The sequence below is a fragment of the Pinus tabuliformis genome, chromosome Q, assembly GCF_031772625.1.
Source record: "Pinus tabuliformis cultivar Carrire ecotype Pingquan chromosome Q, CPIR1, whole genome shotgun sequence".
Lineage (NCBI taxonomy): Eukaryota > Viridiplantae > Streptophyta > Pinopsida > Pinales > Pinaceae > Pinus > Pinus tabuliformis.
Genome location: NC_142296.1, coordinates 955,857,697 through 955,880,206, shown reverse-complemented (window position 1 = coordinate 955,880,206; position 22,510 = coordinate 955,857,697).

Below are 22,510 nucleotides of genomic sequence, written 5' to 3'. Positions count from 1 at the left end.
TGGTGTTGGCATCCTTTTTCAACTCTTTTGATAACTATGATGCTTGTACAATTTATCACCAGTTGTAAGAAGGTGGTCTGTCATATTTTTCTCACAAAGAACTTGGTTCGATTGTTCAGAGCATTCGCGAGGTTGTTCAAATCAATTGTTCTTCGTTTATTACAAACTAGGAATCTGATGCTTCAATCAACTCATTTGATCATTTTTCTATCTTTGGTGATTATCATTTAACTTATCATCTTCCCATCAACACATCCAATGATAGTTGTTGATCTTCATTGTTCAACATTTCTCTATTCAGATTTTTGTCAAGTATGTGAGGCACTTCAACCCTCACAGAAGGTTATGGCCAGTCCTCACTATCTTGGCATGATTACTGAGAATGATCAGATCTATTTTCCCTTACAAGATTCCCATCGTGATCTCACTCCTCTAGTTGATAATTCACCTTTTCCAAGATTTCAGGGTTTCAAGAGGGCCATCATGAATTTTATGATCCAATCACTGAATGGTTGGAAAAATATTACCTGGCAAGCTATATAGCAAACAACAAATTTTAATCTTTCTATGTGCTTACTAAGGAGCTTGGTGTAGACAAAGACACATCCGCAAGAAGCTTCTAAGGTTTGTTGAAAAATGGTATTCATTGAAAAGGTAAGCATGTGGATTAGATGAAAGTAGTGGTGGTGACACACCTTTCTGCCCATTGGCAAGACCTTCCTTTTCTTGTGAAAGTTTTTCAAGTTTTTATATCTTCTATTGCACATCACTTTATATCTGTTTTAATTTTTCATATCTTTGTGGATGCAGGTCGGGAACGACTACAATGGCTTCATTGGAAATTTAATTATGTGTAACCTCAACCTTCTAGTTGTTAGGTTAGGAGTAGGATTAGTTGCATCCTATTTTTCCATTTCTTGCACCCATTCTACACTCGTTCCCTAAGTCTGTACTCGTTTTCTTATTCTGGTTTTACATCATGTTTGCTTTAGTCATTTTTTTCTCTTGCCTTCTGGTTATGTTTCCTTGTTGTGTGTTTTGTTTCTTTTCATATTGTTTTCTTTCTTGTTGAGTTTCTCCTTTGTTTTAATCATGCAAATAAGTGATGTGCCTAGACCTATTTTGGATTCTTAGTATATGTGTGGCCGAACTATAAAGAGAATTGTGACACTTCAACATTTGGCTAGCCATCTGTCCGTCTTCCTTGTGTTGGTTACATATTTTGGCCAATAAAGTTCTGACGGAAAATACGATCCGTCCGTAAGGAGATTTTTTGTCCAACCATGGACCCACATCTAGTTCGAAAACCTCATGCATATACTTGGTTTTTATTCTTTGGTGTTCTCAAGCTTATCCAACTAGTAGAAGTGGAGAAGGGGAAAAATCTAAATGAGAAAACCTAAATCAGAGGTCTCTATATGCTTCTTTGAAGGAACAACCTCTTCTGCTCTCAGTAAGTCGGGATTCCTCTTCTTCCCAAAATAAATAAGTGGAAATGCACAATTCTCTTTAAATAAATTAAAAAAGGCTAAAGAAGAGAAAGGATTTATGCACAGAGAGGTGAAGCAGGAAACTTCATCGGGGTACTATCCAAGTTCGCTGGCAACGGAGAAATGTTTGTGTTCCCGTGTGATTCCACTAGGGTACTTTCCAGGCCCGATGGCAGCGGAGAAATACTAGAGATGAAAAATTATACTTTGAAAATATTAGCTACACTACACTTCCCAACTCGAAACATTGTGATTTTGTTGAAGCTTATGATTTGTTTGACTGATAAGGTAGAAAGGGGACCATGTCTAGTCATGAGGTAAGTGGAAAAGGACAAAGTGATATTCACGAAGAATCAATACTCCTAGAAGAACCAAGGCCCTACATGAAAGAGTTAACCAAAGAGAGAAGTTGGATTCTATCGGTGTGTCGCCAAGTGTTGTAGCGGCTGTAACACTTGCCAAAATTTTGGCCTACATTCAAATTTTGGAGCTTACCATGGATCTCGTGATCGGTCATTCCTTACTCACTTATTGGTCAACTGATGATTTCAAGCCCCCTTCTCGGATATCAAGTATCGTTCATGCTTTTATCTTTATATAGCAAGTGTCGATTCAGGCATGGGAATTATCGCATGTCATGCAAAGGGGAGTTTTGGTTTTCTTCAAGGGGTAATCTTTGTGAAGGTGAGTTGTTCTCATCATATAGAGATGTTTCACACTCATTTCCAAAGTTTCACGCACCATTACACATGTGTCGTCATTATCCTTACAAAGTCTATCGACGGGGCCACACTTATCGTAAGCTGCCACAAAGGTTGTTGCATTAAGAGAAGTATGTTTTATATGTTCTGGATGATATATGTTGTATCATTAAGTGTCCAAGTGTGTGGTCATAGTCATGTTATATCACTGTTCACATCAGTTCCACAGATCCCACACTTAGCCAAATTTTGGAGGATTCCTAGCAACCTAGCCTCATCCAACCTTCCTAAACTGCGCACTTCACATCTCCAACCCTCAAGTTTTTTCCTTGCCTAGTAGAACTGCACAATATGTAGAAATCCCATCCTCCCTTGGCCTCCAAAACTGTGCAAATGCTTCCTCCAGTGTCCTTCCCTTAGTCGGAAATCACTGCCTCCAGAAATTGCGCAGTTCTATCCCTCAAGCCTCTTAGTTTCCCAATCTCCCTTACCTCCTAAAACTGCGCAATTTCCCCTCCCAAGGCCCTATCCTACAACAACCACTGCCTACTTGAACTACACAATTTTGTCCCTTAGTGGGAACTGAACAATTTTTTCCCTCAGTGGGGACTGTGCAGAAATTTCCCTCAGTCTAGCCTAAGCTGCGCACTGCATAGACTCAATGATCAAGCTTGACCCTTGGCTACTTGAACTGTGCAATTGCGTATTCACTGAGACTTCTCCCCTGACCTTCACTCAATCCCGACCTAGTTCATGAATTCAATTTCTCTATCTTAGGCTAGGGGTTTTCTGACTGATGTCGTCACGTCATGAGTGAGTTTCAGATTGTTGGGTTGTGTTATATTCTTCCACGTAGTTAACAGGGGGTTTGAAGGGCACCCGTAACACCACTTTATGGGGTCCGGGGCAGTGCCCCAGAAAATTTTGGTTTTGGACCCTATGTTAGGTTGGGCAGACCCACCTATGGTATTGTGCATGATTTTCGCACATGTTTTTTGGACGCGATGGTTTTCGGTCCATGGTATTGGATGCTTCGACATGTATAAATATGTATTGTAACATTGAAAGGAATATAATGAAAAATCAAGCTAGTAGTCCCGGTTTTGGGATCCAGTGGGAAAATCTCTGTGTATATGTGTTATGCTCTCGCATTGTTTATTTTTCTATGTTTTAGAATTTGTATGCAGGTAATTTCTATATGGGGTTAAAACCTACATTTGGTATAAGAGTTGTTTTGGCTTCAAGGGGACGCCTTTGTTGCTGAGGGGTTTCGCTTGGGCCTGTGGTAGTCCTTGTTCAGTGGAAGATCTGCGAGATCGATTCTGGTGGTAAAAGAATATGGCGAGCAGTGGAAAGATAGAGATCGAGAAATTTAATGGTTAGAGTTTTGAGTTGTGGAAACTCAAGATGGAGGATCTGTTGGTGAATAAAGATCAGTGGATCACGGTAGATCTGGGTATTAAACCAATGGGAGTGTTCGATGAAGAATGGAAGAAGTTGGATCAGAAGGCAAAGAGCACAATACGATTGTGTGTCTCAGATTAAGTATTGCTCAATGTATCAGGGGAAGCTACGGCAAAGGCTTTGTGGGACAAGTTAGGGACTTTGTACCAATCTAAGTCTCTGGTGAATAAACTGTTCTTGCGGAAAAAGCTATATAACTTGAGGATGAAAGATGGAGACTCGGTGAAAGAGCATCTGAACGCATTTAATACTATGGTAAGTCAATTAGCATCTGTTGATATTAAAATTTTAGATGAAGATAAGTGCATCAGTTTGTTGTGTTCTCTACCAGATTCGTGGGATAGTTTGGTTATTTCAATAGGTAGCAATGCAACTGCCTTGCATTTTGATGAAATAATCTCATCCTTGATGACGGAGGAGATGAGATAGAAAAATACGAAGAGCCAGAATGGTGATGCCTTGTCTGTACGAGGACGGTCCTAGAACAGAAACAAAAATAAGTCATCGAGTGGGAGATCTAAATCTCCAGGAAAACCTGTAAAGGTGGTGTGCTGGAAATGTGGAAAGGAAGGACACTACAAAAGGGACTATAAATATAAAGCTCTTGACAAAGGAAAGGGATCTGATGAGGCTCCTTCTGTAGAGGCGAAAACCACCTCAGATGAAGGTGGGGATGTGTACTTGGCTTCTTCAAGTACACATGTAGATCATGAGGCATGGTTGATTGACTCAGGTGCATCCTTTCACTTCACTCCCCATAGAGAGTGGTTCTGCGAGTATGAGAAATATGATGGTGGTGATGTCTTCTTGGGGGATGACAGGAAGGCTAGAATCATTGGTTGCGGAAAAGTAAAGTTGAAGTTGCAAGGTGGAAGGGTTAGAACGCTTCCAAGTGTTCTACATATTCTTGCATTAGCCAGAAATCTGATTTTTGTTAGCAAGCTAGATGATGCAGGTGTAAAAATAGTGTTTGAGAAGGATACCTGCAAAATGGTTGGGGGGGCACTGGTATTGATGCAGGGAGTTTGAATTGGAACTTTGTACAAGCTACAAGGTAGCACTGTTATTGATGGGTGCAATAGTTCTGTGGTTCCTGAAAGTGGAGCAGAAAATCTAGTGGTCTCTAGAGAAAAGACCATGTTGTGGCATCAAAGGCTTGGACATATTGGAGAGAAGGGCCTTCGAATACTTCATGGTAAAGGTATGGTAGAAGGTATGAGTAATAGCTCTCTGGATTTTGATTTCTGTGAAAATTGTGTATATGGGAAGCAAAATCGGGTGAGTTTCCCCTCTGGTGGTAAGAGGGCAAAACAAATATTAGAGCTCATGCACAGTGATGTGTTTGGACCTGTGAAGGTTCCATCACTGGATAAGTCTGTGTACTATGTATCATTTATACATGACTTCTCAAGGAATACATGGATATATTTCCTTAAGAAGAAATCTAAAGTCTTTGACAGGTTTAAAGAATTTAAGGCTCTCATGGAAAATTAGACAGAGAAGAAGATAAAGCTGCTGAGGGCAGATAATGGTGGAGAGTTTTGCAGCAATGAATTTGAAGAATTTTGTAAGAAGTGTGGTATATCATGACATAAGACTGCTCCATATACACCTCAGAAAAATGGAGTTGCAAAAAGAATGAATAAGACGTTGATGGAAAGGGCAAGAAGCATGCTCAGTGGCGTCAGGTTAGGACAGGAATTCTGGGTAGAGGCGGTGGAGACAACATGTTACCTGGTCAACATATCACCTTCATCAGCGTTGGAGGATAAAACTCCACAAGAGGTATGGACTAGTAAGAAACCCTCTCTTTCACATCTGAGGGTATTTGGATGTGATTCATATGTACATGTTCCAAAGGAGATACGAACCAAGTTGGATAGTAAATCTGAAAAATCCATCTTTATTGGGTATAAGGATGGTTTGAAGGGTTATAAGCTTTGGAACCCAGTAACAAGGAAGGTTGTGTACAACCAAGATGTGGTGTTTAGAGAGGTGAAAGATGTTATTAAACATGAAGTCCAACCAAAGGAACCTGAGAAGATAGAGTTTGAGCTAAAGGAGGAAGAATCAGACTCTATAGTAGAGGAGGAATCAGAAGATGAAGAGCCACAAACTCCGGCCGTGAGAAGATCAGTTCGAGAAAGAAGGCAGCCAGAAAGGTATAGTCCATCTGCTTTCTGTTCAAATTTTTCTTTGTCTATTACTGATGATGATCCTAGAACTATGAAGGAAGTAGTGGATTCAGAGGATGGAAAACTTTGGAAAGAGGCCATGGTTGATGAAAAGGCATCTTTACACAAAAATGAGGCTTGGGATCTGGTGGAGTTGCCAGCGGGAAGGAAGCCCATTGGCAACAAATGGGTGTTCAAAAAGAAGACAAATGCAGAAGGAAAAATGGAGAAATACAAAGCCAATGGAGAAAATGCCAAGGTAACTTCTATTAGATTACTTTTATCTGTTGCTGTTATTTTTGATTTTGAGGTAGAACAGATGGATGTGAAGACAACATTTCTTCACGGGGATCTGGAAGAGGAGATCTACATGAAGCAACTTGAAGGCTTTGCAGTGAAGGGTAAGAAAGCACTGGTATGTAAGTAAAAGAAGTCTTTGTATGGGTTAAAACAGTCACCAAGGATGTGGTATCAAAAATTTGATACATTTATACGGGGACTTGGCTTCACTAGAAGCAAAGCAGATCACTGTGTGTATTTTAAATTAATTGGTGACCGTGTTATTTATCTGGTCTTGTATGTGGATGATATGTTGCTGGTTGGAAATGACAAAGAAATTATCCAGGATTTGAAGACCCATTTGTCCTCCAAATTCGACATGAAAGATCTTGGTGTTGCAAACTATATTTTGGGCATTGAAATTAAAAGAGATCGAGCAAAGAGGAAGCTCTGGTTAAACCAGAGGAAGTATGTTGAGACAATACTGCAGAGGTTTAATATGCAGGATAGTAAACTGGTGAAGGTTCCTATTCCTATAGGTGTGAGGTTATCTACTGAACAATGTCCCAAGACACAAGAAGAAGAAGAGAAAATGTCCCGTGTTCCATATGCAAGTGCAGTTGGTAGCCTAATGTATGCAATGGTCTATACTAGACCAGACATTGCACATGCAGTTGGAGTATTGAGCAGGTTTATGTAAAAACCAGGAAAGGAGCATTGGACAACAGTGAAGCGGGTTTTTAGGTATTTGCATGGCACTAGTGATTATGGTTTGTGCTACCAAGGAAGACCAGGGTTGGACAGAGTGTTGGATATTCGTGGCTTTGTTGATGCAGACTGGGCTAGAGATCTGGATTAGAGAAGATCTACAAGTGGGTATGTGTTTAACCTATTTGGAGGTGCAGTCAGTTGGATGAGTAAGAAACAATCTGTAGTGGCACTATCAACTACAGAGGCAGAATACATGGCAGCCACTCATGCAAGCAAGGAAGCAGTTTGGTTGTAGAGATTGTGTTCAAGTATGGGGTTAGTACAGGAAGCTATAAGGATATACTGTGACAGCCAAAGTGCAATTTTCTTGGCAAAGAACCTTGCATATCATTCAAAAACAAAGCACATTGATGTTCAATATCACTTTGTAATGGATATGATAGAAGACAAAAAGGTGTTGCTGGTAAAGGTAGACACTTTGAAGAATACTGCAGATGCATTGACAAAATCTGTGAGCTCTGAGAAGTTCTCTTGGTGTAGAGAAACAATGGGCGTTTTAGGGCTGGAAAAATGTCTAAGCTCTCTCGTGCCCCTTCTGGAAAGAAAACAAGTGGGAGAATGTTGGGTTGTGTTATATTCTTTCCATGTAGTTAATAGGGGGTTTGAAGGGCACCCGTAACCCCACTTTATGGGGCCCCGAAATTTTTTGGTTTTGGACCCTATGTTAGGTTGGGCGGACCCACCTATGGTTTTTTGCATGATTTTCGCACATGTTTTTTGGACGCGATGGTTTTCGGTCCATGGTATTGGATGCTATGGCATGTATAAATATGTATTGTAACATTGAAAGGAATATAATGAAAAATCAAGCTGGTAGCCCCGGTTTTGGGATCTAGTGTGAAAATCTATGTGTATATGTGTTTTATGTGTTATTCTCTCACATTGTTTATTTTTCTGGGTTTGTTGACACCTAATCCTTGTGATTGGGTGAATTATTGTAAATAAATAATTGAGAAATGTGAATAGTCATCAGGAGATGAACTGAACAGTCTCTCCCTCATGTATATAACAGACCTACCTGATTGAATGAATAACACAAATTAGTTTTTGTTATGTGGAGTTACTGTCTGGCCTGACATGGTATCAAAGCCATCTCCTTGTTTTAGCTATTATGCTCCTGTAACTCCTCTATCTTGGCCTCTGCCTCTGCCTCTGCCTTATTCCCCTCTGTCCTGAAATAACCTGTCTCTGCCAGCGCTGCACATCTGTCCATACTATCCAGACAGAAGCGTTGTACGTTATTTTTTTTTTATATAGCGCTGTCATTTCCTGTTTTAGTGTTGATGCCTGACATGGTATTCTGCGTTCAATGATCTCTGCATTACTTTGATTCCTTAGCAATCGATGTTTCCTTGAATCTGCGTTGAATGCTAAATGGTGTATGTTGAATGAATCTGCGTTGAATGCTGAGTGGTGTATGTTGAATACGCTGGCCATTCTCTTCTGTAATTTCGTTCACATCCTCCAAGCTACAAAGCAAGCATTTCATGCCAGGGTGCCACTGCAGAGATACGCCACCATCGATGAAGCTTCCGCATTTGTCAGCATAAACATTTTTAAGGTTTGTTCACATAGTGCGAATACCTGTTCACAAATAACAAGAGCAGAGGGCGTTTGGCTTGGGGCATCATAAGCGGCTTGCAAACCCTTTCGGTTACAGACATGAATCGGCAACACTGTGAACCGGAAGGCATTGTGAGTGATTGCACTCCCACTGGCCATTAATAGTGGGCAAACTTTGGAATAAAGCCACCTGTATCGAACCTCTGTGGTGGATCGCAATAGTGAGAAAGTTTTCCAACTCCTGGTATCGACATTTGAATGGTAACATTTGAATGCGGAAGGGTAACTGTCAGCCTCTGCGGGTATCGATTGGTATATTTAAATCATATTGAATGGACAACGCATTTTTAGTGTATCTTTAAAATGTCTTTAATGCTGTCCCATATTTTTTAAACACTGTCCAACACTTTAACGCTGCCATATTTTTCATTACTGACTTTAACGCTGCCATATTTTTTATTACTGGCTTCAAGGTCTAAAGAATCAAAGGGATTTATGGTGTTTTCCTTTCAGTGAGCTTTGAAATTGTGATGCCGTTGCTGCTCCAACTTTGTAGAGCTCACGGTTGATGCCGTTGCTGCTCCAACTTTGTACAGCTCGCGGAGAACGATTGAATATTGACTGTGATATGAATTAAACAACCAAAATTGTTTCCCACAGAAATTTTTTGAGTACAATTTCACTATATATCAGCAGAAGTATTTTTTCTATCAACAGAAGTATTTTTTTACAAAATGCATTCAATCATATCCATGGTAGGAATAGTTCTCACTGGCAAGGAGAACTATCCTGAATGGTCCCGGATGATAAAACACACCCTCATCTTCAATGAGTTGTGAAAAGGAGTGTGTGTCAGAGAAGGAGACAAAGACCCAGTACAACCTACCTCAGACAAAGAGCTCATCATTTGGGAAAACAAGAACAGCAAAGCCTATGCATTAATCGCAGCATCTGTAAATGAAGAGGTGAGTCGCCATATTTCATCATATTCAACTACCTTTGAAGCCTTACAAAAGCTGAAAGAACCCTATGACTCACATTCTGCACTTGAAGTTGTTCAGCTCATGATTAAACTCTTCACTCTTGAATTGAAAAATAATGATCCTCTTGCTCTTGCATATGAAGTAAAGTCTATAATGTATGATATCAATTCCACTAAGGTTGAGTTGGATATCCCTCTTATTTCTTTTCTCAAGGCACTCTATCCTACTTACTCCAATTATCTTGAGTCTTTGCAAGCAAATGGAAATCTCAAAGATATAACCTTTGACTCTCTTGTGAAAACGTTTGCTGAAAGAGAGAAAGCTTTTGGAAAGAAGACAACCCCTGAATCTTCTGAAGAGACTGTGTGCCTTGCTCATGAAGAAAAGCATCTTGCTCAAGATTCTACAAGAGGAAGAGGTGGACGAAGAGGAAGAGGAAGATATTTCAGAGGCAGGGGGGGCAGACATTATCAAGGAGAAAAGGCAGATCTGCACTGCATTCGCTACAAAAGAAATGGATCACATGATGCCTCTACATGCAAGCTACCATGGGACAATGAGCAGAAAAGAAACCAACAGAAAGGTAAAATTGATGATACAGACAAAGGTAAAGCACCTGAATCCGCTCACTATATTGAGGCACAATGTAACATTGGAGTAAATGAAGATTTTTTTAATGCTTCACTTGCTTCTTCGGAAAATGATTGGTTGCTTGATTCAGGAGCAACCTGTCACATGACTCATAGAAAATATTTTTTTGAAGATTTCACTGACAATGTTGATGGAGCAGTATACTTTGCAGATCAGTCAAAAATCAAGCCATCAGGGCTTGGCACAATCAGGCTTAAACTGCCTGATCTTCCAGACTTTCTTCTGGATCATGTTCTATATCTCCCATAGCTCAAGAGAAACTTGCTGTCCTTGGTCCACATCCGCCAGCAAGGTCACTCCATTCATATGTTTGATGGCAAGCTTGAGGTAAGAAAAGCATCTGACCACTCACTTGTCATGAGGGGAATAGAAGAAGAAAGGCTTCTCAAACTGCAAGGAACCTCTGCTCATGCACAACATTTCTCATATATTTCTCATCATGAAGAAGGTACACTTCCATCAAGTTTATTATGGCATGCTAGATTTGGACATTTAAACTATGACAGTCTCCGCTTATTGAAGAAAAATGGTGTTGCTGGTTTGCCTACAATTCCTAGGAAACATAAGCAATGTGATGCTTGCATTCTAGGAAAGCATAGCAAACAGTCTTTTCATGATTCACATTCAAGAGCACATAGGAAGCTTGAACTCATTCATTCAGATTTATGTGGTCCAATGCCCGTTCCTTCTGCAAATGGAAATAAATATATCATGACATTTATTGATGATTACACCAGAATGTGTTGGGTTTATTTATTGAAGAACAAATCTGATGCTTTTCAAACATTCAAGAATTTTCATAAATCGATTGAAAATGATGCACAATCTCATATTGGGTCTATTCACACTAATAATGGAAAAGAATATACATCAAATGAATTTGAAAACTATCTTTGCCAACATGGGATCAAACATCAAACAACTGTGCCTTATAATCCCCAACAGAATGGTGTAGCTAAAAGAATGAATAGAACAATCTTGAATATGGTACGATCCATGCTTTTCTTCAAAAATGTAAAGATAATGTTTTGGGTTGATGTTGTTCTATGTGCTGCATATATAAAGAATAGATGTCCATCTAATGCTATAAGAAACAAGACTCCTTATGAATTGTGGTATGGACATGTTCCTTCGGTAAAACATCTCAGGGTCTTTGGTTCCACCTGTTGTGCTTTGATACCAAAGGTACATAGAAACAAACTTGGTGCTAGAAGTCATAAATGTATCTTCCTGGGGTATTCAAACACCTCCAAAGCATACCGTCTCTATGATGAAGTAAATAAAAAGTTTGTTGTATCTAGAGATGTAATTTTTCTTGAATCATCCAAATCTGACAATGTTGTTGAGCGGAAACTTGATCGCTTGGATAGATTCGCAAAAACGAAATCATTTCAAGAATTTGATAATCAGATTCCACATCTTGAAGAGGGGATTCCTATTCTATATCAACCCGTGGAATCTTCTTCTGAAGAACACTCTCCCCCACATGAAACTCCAACAACGGATGATGCTTTAAGTGATGTAATTGATAGAATTGGGAGACTCAATCTTGATTCAATCCCAACTCAATCAACAGAGTAGTCTGGACCATCTCATAAAGGTCCCCCAAAGTGGTTGACAAAGACACTTGAAAGTGTTCATCCTGATGAAATTGGAAAAACAGGAACTAGAAATTCAAACCGGCAAAATGGAGGTGATGTAGATGACTCTAATTCACCTGTTGATATGAATGTTTCTTATGATTGTGAATTGAACTTGTCTACAGATTTTGAACCAACTTCCTTCAAAGAAGCTACTTCTCATGATGAATGGAAAGAAGCGATGCAAAAGGAGTATGATGCCGTCATAAAGAACGACACTTGGAAGCTGGTTGATCCTCCATTTGGAACTAAACCAATTGGCTGCAAGTGGGTCTACAAGAACAAGTACAAATCTGATGGCTCACTTGACAAGCACAAAGCTAGGCTTGTGGCAAAAGGTTTTTCACAGAAGGAAGGGGTCAATTATGAGGAAACTTTTGCCCCCACAGCAAAATGGGCCACCATTCGGACACTCTTTGCACTAGCAGCTCAGAACGGTTGGAAAGTCCATCAAATGGATGTAAAAATTGCCTTCTTGAATGGAGATCTAAAATAGAATGTTTTTATGTCCCAGCCTGAAGGATTTGCTGTGAAAGGACATGAACATAAAGTATGCAAACTTGTGAAGTCCTTGTATGGCCTCAAACAAGCACCACGAGCCTGGTATGAAAAACTAACTGAGCATCTTCTGAAACTCAACTTCAATCATTTTGATCTTGATGATGCAACTTTATTTGTCAAGGAAGTTGGCAAAACAGTTGTATATCTTGTGGTATATGTAGATGATCTTTTAATGACAGGGAACAATGAAAGCTACATTGCATCCATAAAGAAGGAATTGGGGAAAAGTTTTGAAATGACTGATTTGGGCTATGTTCATTACTATCTTGGCATTGAAGTAACCCAACATCCAAAGTCCATATTTCTTTCTCAAAAGAAATACATTGGAGATTTGTTAAACAGATTTGGCATGACAAAGTGCAATCCTCTTACTACTCCAATGGAACAAAACTTAAAGCTCACATCTATTAAAGGAAAGGAATTTGAGGATGCAACAAAGTATAGACAACTTGTAGGAAGTCTCATCTACCTCACTACTACCAGACCAGACATTTCATTTGCTGTTGGAATCCTCTCCAGGTTTATGCAAAAGCCTTGTGAGGGACATTGGTCTGTTGCAAAAAGGGTTCTAAGTTACTTGAAGGGAACTCAAGACCTTGGAATCAAGTATACATAGGTGGACGACTTCAGCTTGATTGGATACTCTGATTCAGACTTCGATGGAGACAAAGAAACTGGGGTATCTACTTCAAGATATGCTATGAGTCTTGGATCAGGAGCTGTCTCCTGGAGATCACGCAAACAATCAGTTCCAACAGATTCCACAACAGAAGCAGAATACGTGGCAGCAGCTGAAGCAACAAAAGAAATTGTGTGGCTCGGGAAAATTCTTGAAGATTTGCAGGTAAAATAAGTACAATCAACCTCACTCATGATTGACAATACCTCTGCAATAAAGTTGGCCAAGAACCCAAAGTTCCATGATCGAACCAAGCACATCAATACTAAATATCATTTGATTTGACATCATGTTGAGGCCAAAACAATCCATCTCTGTCATTGTTCCACAAATGAGAAAATTGCAGACATATTCACCAAAGCGCTTGGAAGAGAAAAGCTTGAAAGATTCAGAATGATGCTTGGACCCACCAACATCCCTTCAGATTAAGGGGGGAAATGTTGACACCTAATCCTTGTGATTGGGTGAATTATTGTAAATAAATAATTGAGAAATGTGAACAGTCATCGGGAGATGAACTGAACAGTCTCTCCCTCATGTATATAACAGACCTACCTGATTGAATGAATAACACAAATCAGTTTTTTTTTTTGTGGAGTTACTGCCTGGCCTGACAGTGTTTTAGAATTCATATGCAAGTAATTTATGTACGGAGTTAAAACCTACACATATGCAGGTACTCTATTAGACTATGGCAAGATGATTATGAAGGAGATGAAGAAGGAGGACATGCTAGATGACACTTAAGGAGTAGAGTAGAAAATATAATCATCAGATAAGAAGACCAAGGAACCTTGGGGTATGATAGAAGATCAGAGATCAGGATTGCATGAAGACTCCATTTGATACACAACCCTTTGGAGGGTACGAAAACAAAACACATATTTCATGAAGTTGACATGCACCTCTTAGTGTAGTATGAAGGTCATCTCACCATTGCCATATCATTATGTCTTCAATGACATGTATGGTCACAAACACTAAAATTCATTCCATGTGTTTTCGTTAAGTGTTTCTCTCCCTTTGACAAGATAGTAAATATTTCATATTTTTGCATGTTGGTTATCACACTTTATGCATAAGCTTATTCTAGTGGTTCCAAGGGCCTGTATTTGTGTTTATGAGTTTTCCTAACCATGTAAACACTTGTTGCACTCATTCACAAAGTTTTGAGTGTTGTCGCATAAGTGTCGTCACGGTCGCCATAAAGTCTATCGTCACTGTCACACTTGTCGTAGCTGGTCATGAAGCGGTCACACGCAAGCAAAAGTGTTGTTCATGTGTCATGGGTGATCAATGTTTTTGAGTCGTCAAGTATTCTAAGTATTAGGACACAGTTAAAGCTTCATCACTTCACTTGTTAGTCTCACTAGTCCAAAATTTAGCCTTTTCCGAAGAAGCTCCCCAACCCTTCAACTTTGTTTCACCCAACTTGCCTGAATTGCACATTATGTAGTTCCAGTCAGTAGGTTGTGACCTTGACCCCTATATCTGCGCAATGCACAGTTCATGTCCCTTAGGGCTACTGCACTTAGCAATTCCTAAACCCAACATGTAGCCTTCCCTTCCAAAATTGCGCAATCTTTTTAGTTAGCCTTCCCTTCCAGAACTGAACAAACGCTACCCTCAATGATCCTCCCATCATAATAACCCACTGTCTCCCAGAACTATGCAGAGGTTATTCAACCTTCCTCTCCAAAACTACACAGAAATCTTCCACAGTGGCCCATCCTTCAACCGGACTCACTCATATCCAAAAATGCGTAGAAGACAATCTTTGAGCCTAGCCTGGACTGCGCATTGCGCAGTCACTGAGACTCCCTCTTCAACCTGTAACTCAATTCCAACTTAGTCTTTGAAGTTGAATGCACCATCTTAGGCTAGGAGGTTTTCGGGCTTATGTTGTCTCGTCATGAGTGAATTGTAGATACGGGAACTTGACAAGATGATGAAGAACGAGATAAAGGTGGAAGACATGCAAAGGAAATTCTTTTAGGTAAGCGTGCAAGTTTATCTATCAAGGAAAATCAAAGGGACACCAACTCTTAGTCAACCTTCCTCTCCAAAACTGCACATAAATCTTCCATAGTGGCCCATCCTTTAACTGGACTCACTCATCTCCAAAAATGCGTAGAAGACAATCTTTGAGCCTAGCCTGTGCTACGCATTGCACAGTCACTGAGACTCCCTCTTCAACCTGTAACTCAATTCCGACTTAGCCTTTGAAGCTGAATGCACCATCTTAGGCTAGGATGTTTTCGGGCTGATGTCATCTCATCATGAGTGAATTGTAGATACAGGAACCTTACAAGATGATGAAGAACGAGATGAAGGTGGAAGACATGTAAAGGACATTCTTGTAGGTGAGCATGCAAGTTTATCTATCAAGGAAAATCAAAGGGACACCAACTCGCGACCACAACTCAAGAATTGAGATCATTGAAGATTCCTGCCACCAAGACATCAAGGGGTGGAATATAAGAGTATTCTCAAACATACATCATCCACAACAACAACAATGTCTTGACATTTCCATATCATTCAACCATTTCATATCAATAGTGCCATGTCATCTATTGTCACAAGCTGTCATATGCCACATCATCATTGTGGACCATGTATATTATATTCATTGTAAAGTGGAAGTCCAAAGGACAAACATGAATATGGAGAGTTATGTAAGTTCAAAAGTCATAGGAAGTTGAACGGTCATGAGGGTAGTCAAAGAGTCACAAAGGGGAAGCATCACCCCTTGGTTATATATACCCCCTCAATGTATGAGAAAGGGACTTTTCACCTTGGCTCCTCCTGCAAGGCATTAGAGAGATCAACTAGTTCTTTGAGGAGCAAGGACTGGCTCTAATGTCCCACTATTGGGGATAGTGATGTACATTGTAAACATGTGTCTTGGAACTTTTGCTTAATAACAAAAGCCTTTTAAAGCCAACATGTTCTTCATGCATGGACTATGAATGTTTGTAAGACTATTATGTGGAATTTTGCATTTCGTGTTTTCTTTCACATGTACTAAGATAGTTGAACTATTTTGATTATTTTAGTTCTTATATTATTGAGCATGTGTTGTAAGGGTTGATATTGTTGTCCCATCCTTGTGGACTATTTCGCAGGATACTATATAGATCTTTCCTTGTTTGTTGGTTGTAACAACCGTCACATCCGCTATGGATTATTCTGCTAGATGTTAGATAGAGCCTTCTGGTTCATGTGTGTCTCTTTATGGGTGGTACTATTACCTCTCACTTAGAAGCTCAATTTTATCCCTCCTTTGCAGTAGAAGAAACTTGACAAAGTTGCAAATGCACACTCACCAAGCAAACATCCATTTCTTTTCGAAGACACCATTGCATCACTCTCCTGTGCTGACAGCTAAAGCAAAGGAAAATATTTAAGGATTTTGGCAACCAAGCCTTTATACCGGATGGGACTCCTACACCATGTTGAAAATGCAACAAGATGATGGAGCTTAGTGAAAAGAAGTCGCCTTCACTAAGTGGGCCCGCAGGTCATTTTTGGCGCAAAGTCTATTTTTAGACATATGGATCATGGTCTATGAGTTGCAGGATGCTATTTGTGGATGATTGGTCATGTTGGTAAAAATAGATAGACATATGGGCGGAGTCTAATTTTAGACTGCCAGTCTAAAAATAGAACAATCGAATATTATTAGCTCTTAATAATATTTGGACTATAAACATTATCTTATCCTCTTGCAGCACTTCAGTTTGAGCTACAGAAATGGAACATGCAACTGCCAGAAGGAAATATGCTTTTCTTATGGGTTAGTTGAGCTATTGCATGATGGACTTCAGTTAGAACTAAAGTGATTGAGTTTGGTGGAGTTGATTGAGGAGTTGATGGAGTTGTGTTCAGTTTGACTTAGTTGTATTTAGTTTAACTACCAAATACACTAGTGATGAGTGATGTGAATTAACTATTAATTAATTCACTAATTATTAACTCATAAATCAACTAAAGAATACATCAGTTAACTAAGTGCATGGACAGTTCAGTGGAGACAAGTGTTAGAGGTGGGTGAAAGGGTGAGTCTACTATCAGTTGTGACTATAGATGTGCATGAGATTTGCACAATCATTGATTGAGATTGCCAATGAGGATTGCGCAGTACAAGCAAAGGGAAAATGAGCTTGGATCATTCCTATTCTCACATTGGATTGCGCAGTAGAGGCAGGCAAACAGCGGAGGAGATTTGAACCTGTGACTTGATTAAGATCTGAGCTAGTTTGTGTGTAGCAGGTGGAGATAGTACTGAGTACTTGTGAGGAGTATTGTACTATGTATTGTTACATGTTATCTATCATTATAATATACAGATAGTTGGGGGTTTTCAGCTGTATGCTTTCCCCATTACATACTGTGTTGATATGTGTGATTGATGTTTCAATGTGCGCATGCGATTGTTTTTGATTATGCAAATTGATGATCAACGTAGAGGAGGTTATGTATTATGCATGCATTCCGCAAATAGTGTATAATCAGGATAATAATGTGAATAAGTGTTATATTATTCAAATTTCTACATGGTATCAGAGCAGAGTTGATCATCAGACCTATTATTCAGAAAGTGATTACATTTTATTTCTTTAGGCAGAGTTTGTAATCGGGCCAGGTAGCCTCTGGATTCATCCTTCTTTTGGAAGGTGAGATATCCAGTAAATTCCCATAAAGTCAATCTCTGTACGAGAAATACTTTCTTCTCACGAATTTTAGATCAGAAGCGGTTGAGTTTTGAGCTGGTGGAATTCGAATTTGCAGCAGTGTTTTCTTGGTGTCAAAGTTGAAATGTATTTCAACGGATTGCGATTGGAGTATGCCCTTGAAGGAAGCTCGAATTATATTGCATGGAAAGACAGGATGGAGGCGGTGTTAGATGACAATGGGTTGAAGGATTTCATAGAGGCTGAGGTCCCAAAGCCTACTAATGTTGCACACGTTGAGGCTTGGCAAAAGAAGACAACAAAGTGTCGAAGGATTCTGTTGGAGGGCGTGAAGGATCACATTGTATCCAGCCTGCATGGAAAGGCTTCTCCATACTTGATGTGGAAAGCGTTGACAGATTTATTCCAAAGCAAGAGCGACCACAGGAAGTCGACGCTCAAGGATAAACTCAGAAACATTAAGTGTGAGAATGGAGACAGTATGCCCAAGTATCTCACGAAGTTCATCCAATGCTGGGATGAGCTGGGAAGTGTGGGGGTGACTGTCGATGATGAGGACTTGGTGAGCTTGGCTCTCCTTGGTCTTCCGAAGAGTTGGCATTCCTATCAGGACTCTGTCAATGGTCGGGAGAAATTACTAGGATGGGAGAGACTTTGGTCTGATCTTGTGCAAGAGGAGATCAGGCAGAATACCAGGGACGGATCTTCATCAAAGGCATCTGATGAAGAAAATTGCACTTTGGCTACCAAAGCAAAGAAGGGGAAGGAGAAGGGTTCTCTTTCCGAATCCAGTTCTTCCAATGATGGGAAGAAGGTTGACAAATCAAAAGTGCGATGCTTTCGTTGTCATGAGGTGGGCCATTATGCTTAAAATTGTCCACAGAGGAAATCCAAGAAGGGATATGGGGAAGGATCTGAAGGTGAGGTACTTGCTTCACAGTTTGAGTTGGATTTCACACTCTTTGCATGCATGGTTTCATCTATGGTGGGAAGTGGTTGGTTTCTTGACAGTGGAGCTTCTTTCCACATGACCGGTGACAAGAGTTTGTTCAGTACTTTGGAGGAGAAAGATCTCTAGATACTCATAGCGATGGGTAATGATGAGAAGTATAGTGACTCAGGTGTAGGCACGATTATTTTTCAGAGGGAGCATGGAGCTCGCCTTACCTTGACTGATGTCAAGTATGTACCAGGACTGAAGAGAAACTTGGTGTCGATCGCGATGCTATAAGACATAGGGTATGATGTAGTCTTCAGTAAGGGAAAGGTTTTCCTTGGACACATCATCACTTGACAGGTGAAGCAGATTGGTTCACGGGTCAAGAACCTGTATGCTCTTGAGGTTCAACATTCATGAAAAGCCTTGAGCAGCGAGACAACTGATGGAGACTTGGTGGTTGAGATGGAGCGTATATTACCTCTCAACATGCAAAGCCAGAAGAAGTCTCATACGATTGTGGAGGAGCCACGATTGGTGCAGCAACTTCAGGAGGTTGTGGAGCAGCCACAATAAGGGAAGCTGAGAGGAGATCGAGTAGAGACATCTACTCATGCAGAGACCTCCAGTAGGGGGAAACTTCAAGCCAGGTGGGCTGAGGGATCACATGCAGCCATACCTCTAGGTAGGAGGTGGGGCGATATAGAGTGATCGTCCCAAGGAGGAGGGGCAGGATCCTTGAGGTACCCAACCTCTTAGATGAGACCTTGCTATGGGAGCCTCGATGTGGAGTAGCAGGAACTGACTGATTGGGTAGAGGCAGATACAGATAGAGCAGCAGAGAGAGCGACAGTGTAGGGAATCCCAGGACAGCGCATAGCTGGCAGGCTGCAACAATGCGAGAGGCACAAGTGTTTTTCACAGTGCTAGGTGGAACAGAGAGGTGTGCAATGGTGCGAGATGCATGGAGATGTTGTAGTAGCGCAGATGTCAGAGAGGGAGCACTTGTCAGCAGCAGGTAGAGCTTCAGCATCAGAGTATGTTCCGAGCCCAACATAGTGGTCAGTTGGGAGTGTTTTTGTTCCAAGTGTTGTTGGAGCAAGTGGACTGGGCAAATGTGTTGCATGCAAAACATTCCAGAGTTGCAGGATAGGGGTTGCAGATAATCCATATCTTGTTGAGAGGGAGTGTTGAAAATGAAACAAGATGATGGAGCTTAGTGAAAAGAAGTCGCCTTCACTAAGTAGGCCCGCAGTTTATTTTTGGCGCAAAGTCTATTTTTAGACTATGTATATTTTTAGACATATGGATCATGGTCTATGAGTTGCAGGATGCTATTTGTGGATGATTGGTCATGTTGGTAAAAATAGATGGACTTCTATTTTTAGACATATGGGCGAAGTCTATTTTTAGACTCCCAGTCTAAAAATAGAACAGTCGAATATTATTAGCTCTTAATAATATTTGGACTATAAACATTATCTTATCCTCTTGCAACACTTCAGTTCGAGCTACGGATGTGGCACATGCAACTGCCAGAAGGAAATACGCTTTTCTTATGGGTTAGTTGAGCTATTGCATGATGGACTTCAGTTAGAACTCAAGTGATTGAGTTTGGTGGAGTTGATTAAGGAGTTGATGGAGTTGTGTTCAGTTTGACTTAGTTGAACTAGTTGTATTTAGTTTAACTGCCAAATACACTAGTGATGAGTGATGTGAATTAATTATTAATTAATTCACTAATTATTAACTCATAAATCAACTAAAGAATACATCAGTTAACTCAGTGCATGGACAGTTCAGTGGAGACAAGTGTTAGAGGTGGGTGAAAGGGTGAGTCTATTATCAGTTGCGACTATAGCTGTGCATGAGATTTGCACAATCATTGATTGAGATTGCCAATGAGGATTGCGCAGTACAAGCAAAGGGAAAACGAGCTTGGATCATTCCTATTCTCACATTGGATTGCGCAGTAGAGGCAGGAAAACAACGGAGGAGATTTGAACCTGTGACTTGATTCAGATATGAGCTAGTTTGTGTGTAGCAGGTGGAGATAGTACTGAGTACTTGTGAGGAGTATTGTACTATGTATTGTTACATGTTCTCTATCATTATAATATACAGATAATTGGGGGTTTTCAGCTGTATGTTTTCCCCATTACATACTGTGTTGATATGTGTGATTGATGTTTCAATGTGCGCATGTGATTGTTTTTGATTCCACAAATTGATGATCAACGTAGAGGAGGTTATGTATTATGCATGCATTCCACAAATAGTGTATAATCAGGTAAATCTCTGTGAATAAGTGTTATATTATTCAAATTTCTACACACCAAATGGTGTGAGGTCTGATTGAGACTTCATATCGGGGAGATCCCCTTGGTTGACATATTTCCAGCACCTCCAACGTGCCTAAAAAATACCCAATCTCCCACTTCATATTCTATTTCACTGCAATGTTGATCTACTTGTTGTTTCATCCTATTTTGTGCTATAACTAGGTTTTACTTCAATAGTTTGAAAACCTATTGTTGGTGCCCTATGTGGTCCTCCATTGATTAAACCTTTGCAACCCATTTGAAGGGTTATGTGATGGATGAAGGATGATATATATAAAGTGCCATTAATGGGGATATTTTTGATGAAATGTGGAAAGGTGTGGTGTACCACCATTCTACCAAGATAAACCACTTGACTCCATTGTGTTTGTTTATCAAATGCAAAGCAATGGAGATATATTTCCAAACATTTGTTTACAATATTAGTTTTCACATTGGATTGAGGATGGTAAGAAGGACTATAAGCCTATTGAGTACCAAAACAAGAAAATAATTATGTCCAAAAATTTCCAGTGAAAATTAGATCTCTATCACTTATAATAATCTTTGGGATTCCATGTAGCTTCTAAATTGTTTACACAAAAGCTATGACTACTATAATTTCTTTGAAAGGATTAGAAAGAGAGAAGAAATGGGCATAATTGATGACTTGATCTACTATTTAGTATTACCATGATGAAATTATTTCCTTTTGACTCGGCTAGACATGTAATAAAATTGATTGAAACTTCTTCCCAATGATAGCTTGGTATGGCTGATGGTTGTATGAGCCCTCAGGGTCCTGGTTGTGTCTCCCTTATTTTGTTGGAAAACCAAACATTCAACCAAAAGATTTTTCACATATGCTTTATTACCTTCCCAAACAAAATATTTCTTGATCCTGTTAGACTCCGTCTTGTCAGCCCGCTGCAGTCAAATTCTCCAAAGTTCATTCCTTGTTATGCACAGTCACTGATGTTACTGTGGTCCAAAAAAGATTCATTTTAATTCTTGAGTCCAGGGTTTTGTCTGCAAACTAGAGGAAGGTTCAGTGAGTTTTCAGGGATGTCATCGTCAATAATGTGAGATTGATTCTTCTTCAAAACCCTGTTTTGAAGAAGAAATCATCAAATGTGTTTTTTTTTAGAAGATGTGATTTGTCAAAATGTTTCAAATTCTCCAGCTCTTCAAATGGCAGCAGCTTCAGCAGCTCCTATCTCTGCAAAAGCACAAACAGAAAGAACATCATCAGCAATCAGAGACAAAGCGAAATCAAACAAAACAGAGTTTTGCATCCAAATGCCAGAAATGTTAAATTATACAACACGCTCAGCTGTTTGGTGGAGTTTGATGGTTATAATCTTGAAAGTGAACCATGTGTGGCTCGTAGCTGGCCAGACATTGGCAAGAAAACTCATGCTTTCTCTCGTAGATAAGGCACAACATAATCAACCTTTGAGTGTGGATCCAAAATTTGTTAATGCTTTCTTTCACTTGCAAGCTATGATACTTGAAGGGTTTTACTCAAGACCTTAAGAAATGTATAATCTACACCTTGCGTGTTGAATGCTTAGATGTAGAGACTGTGGTTACAACAAA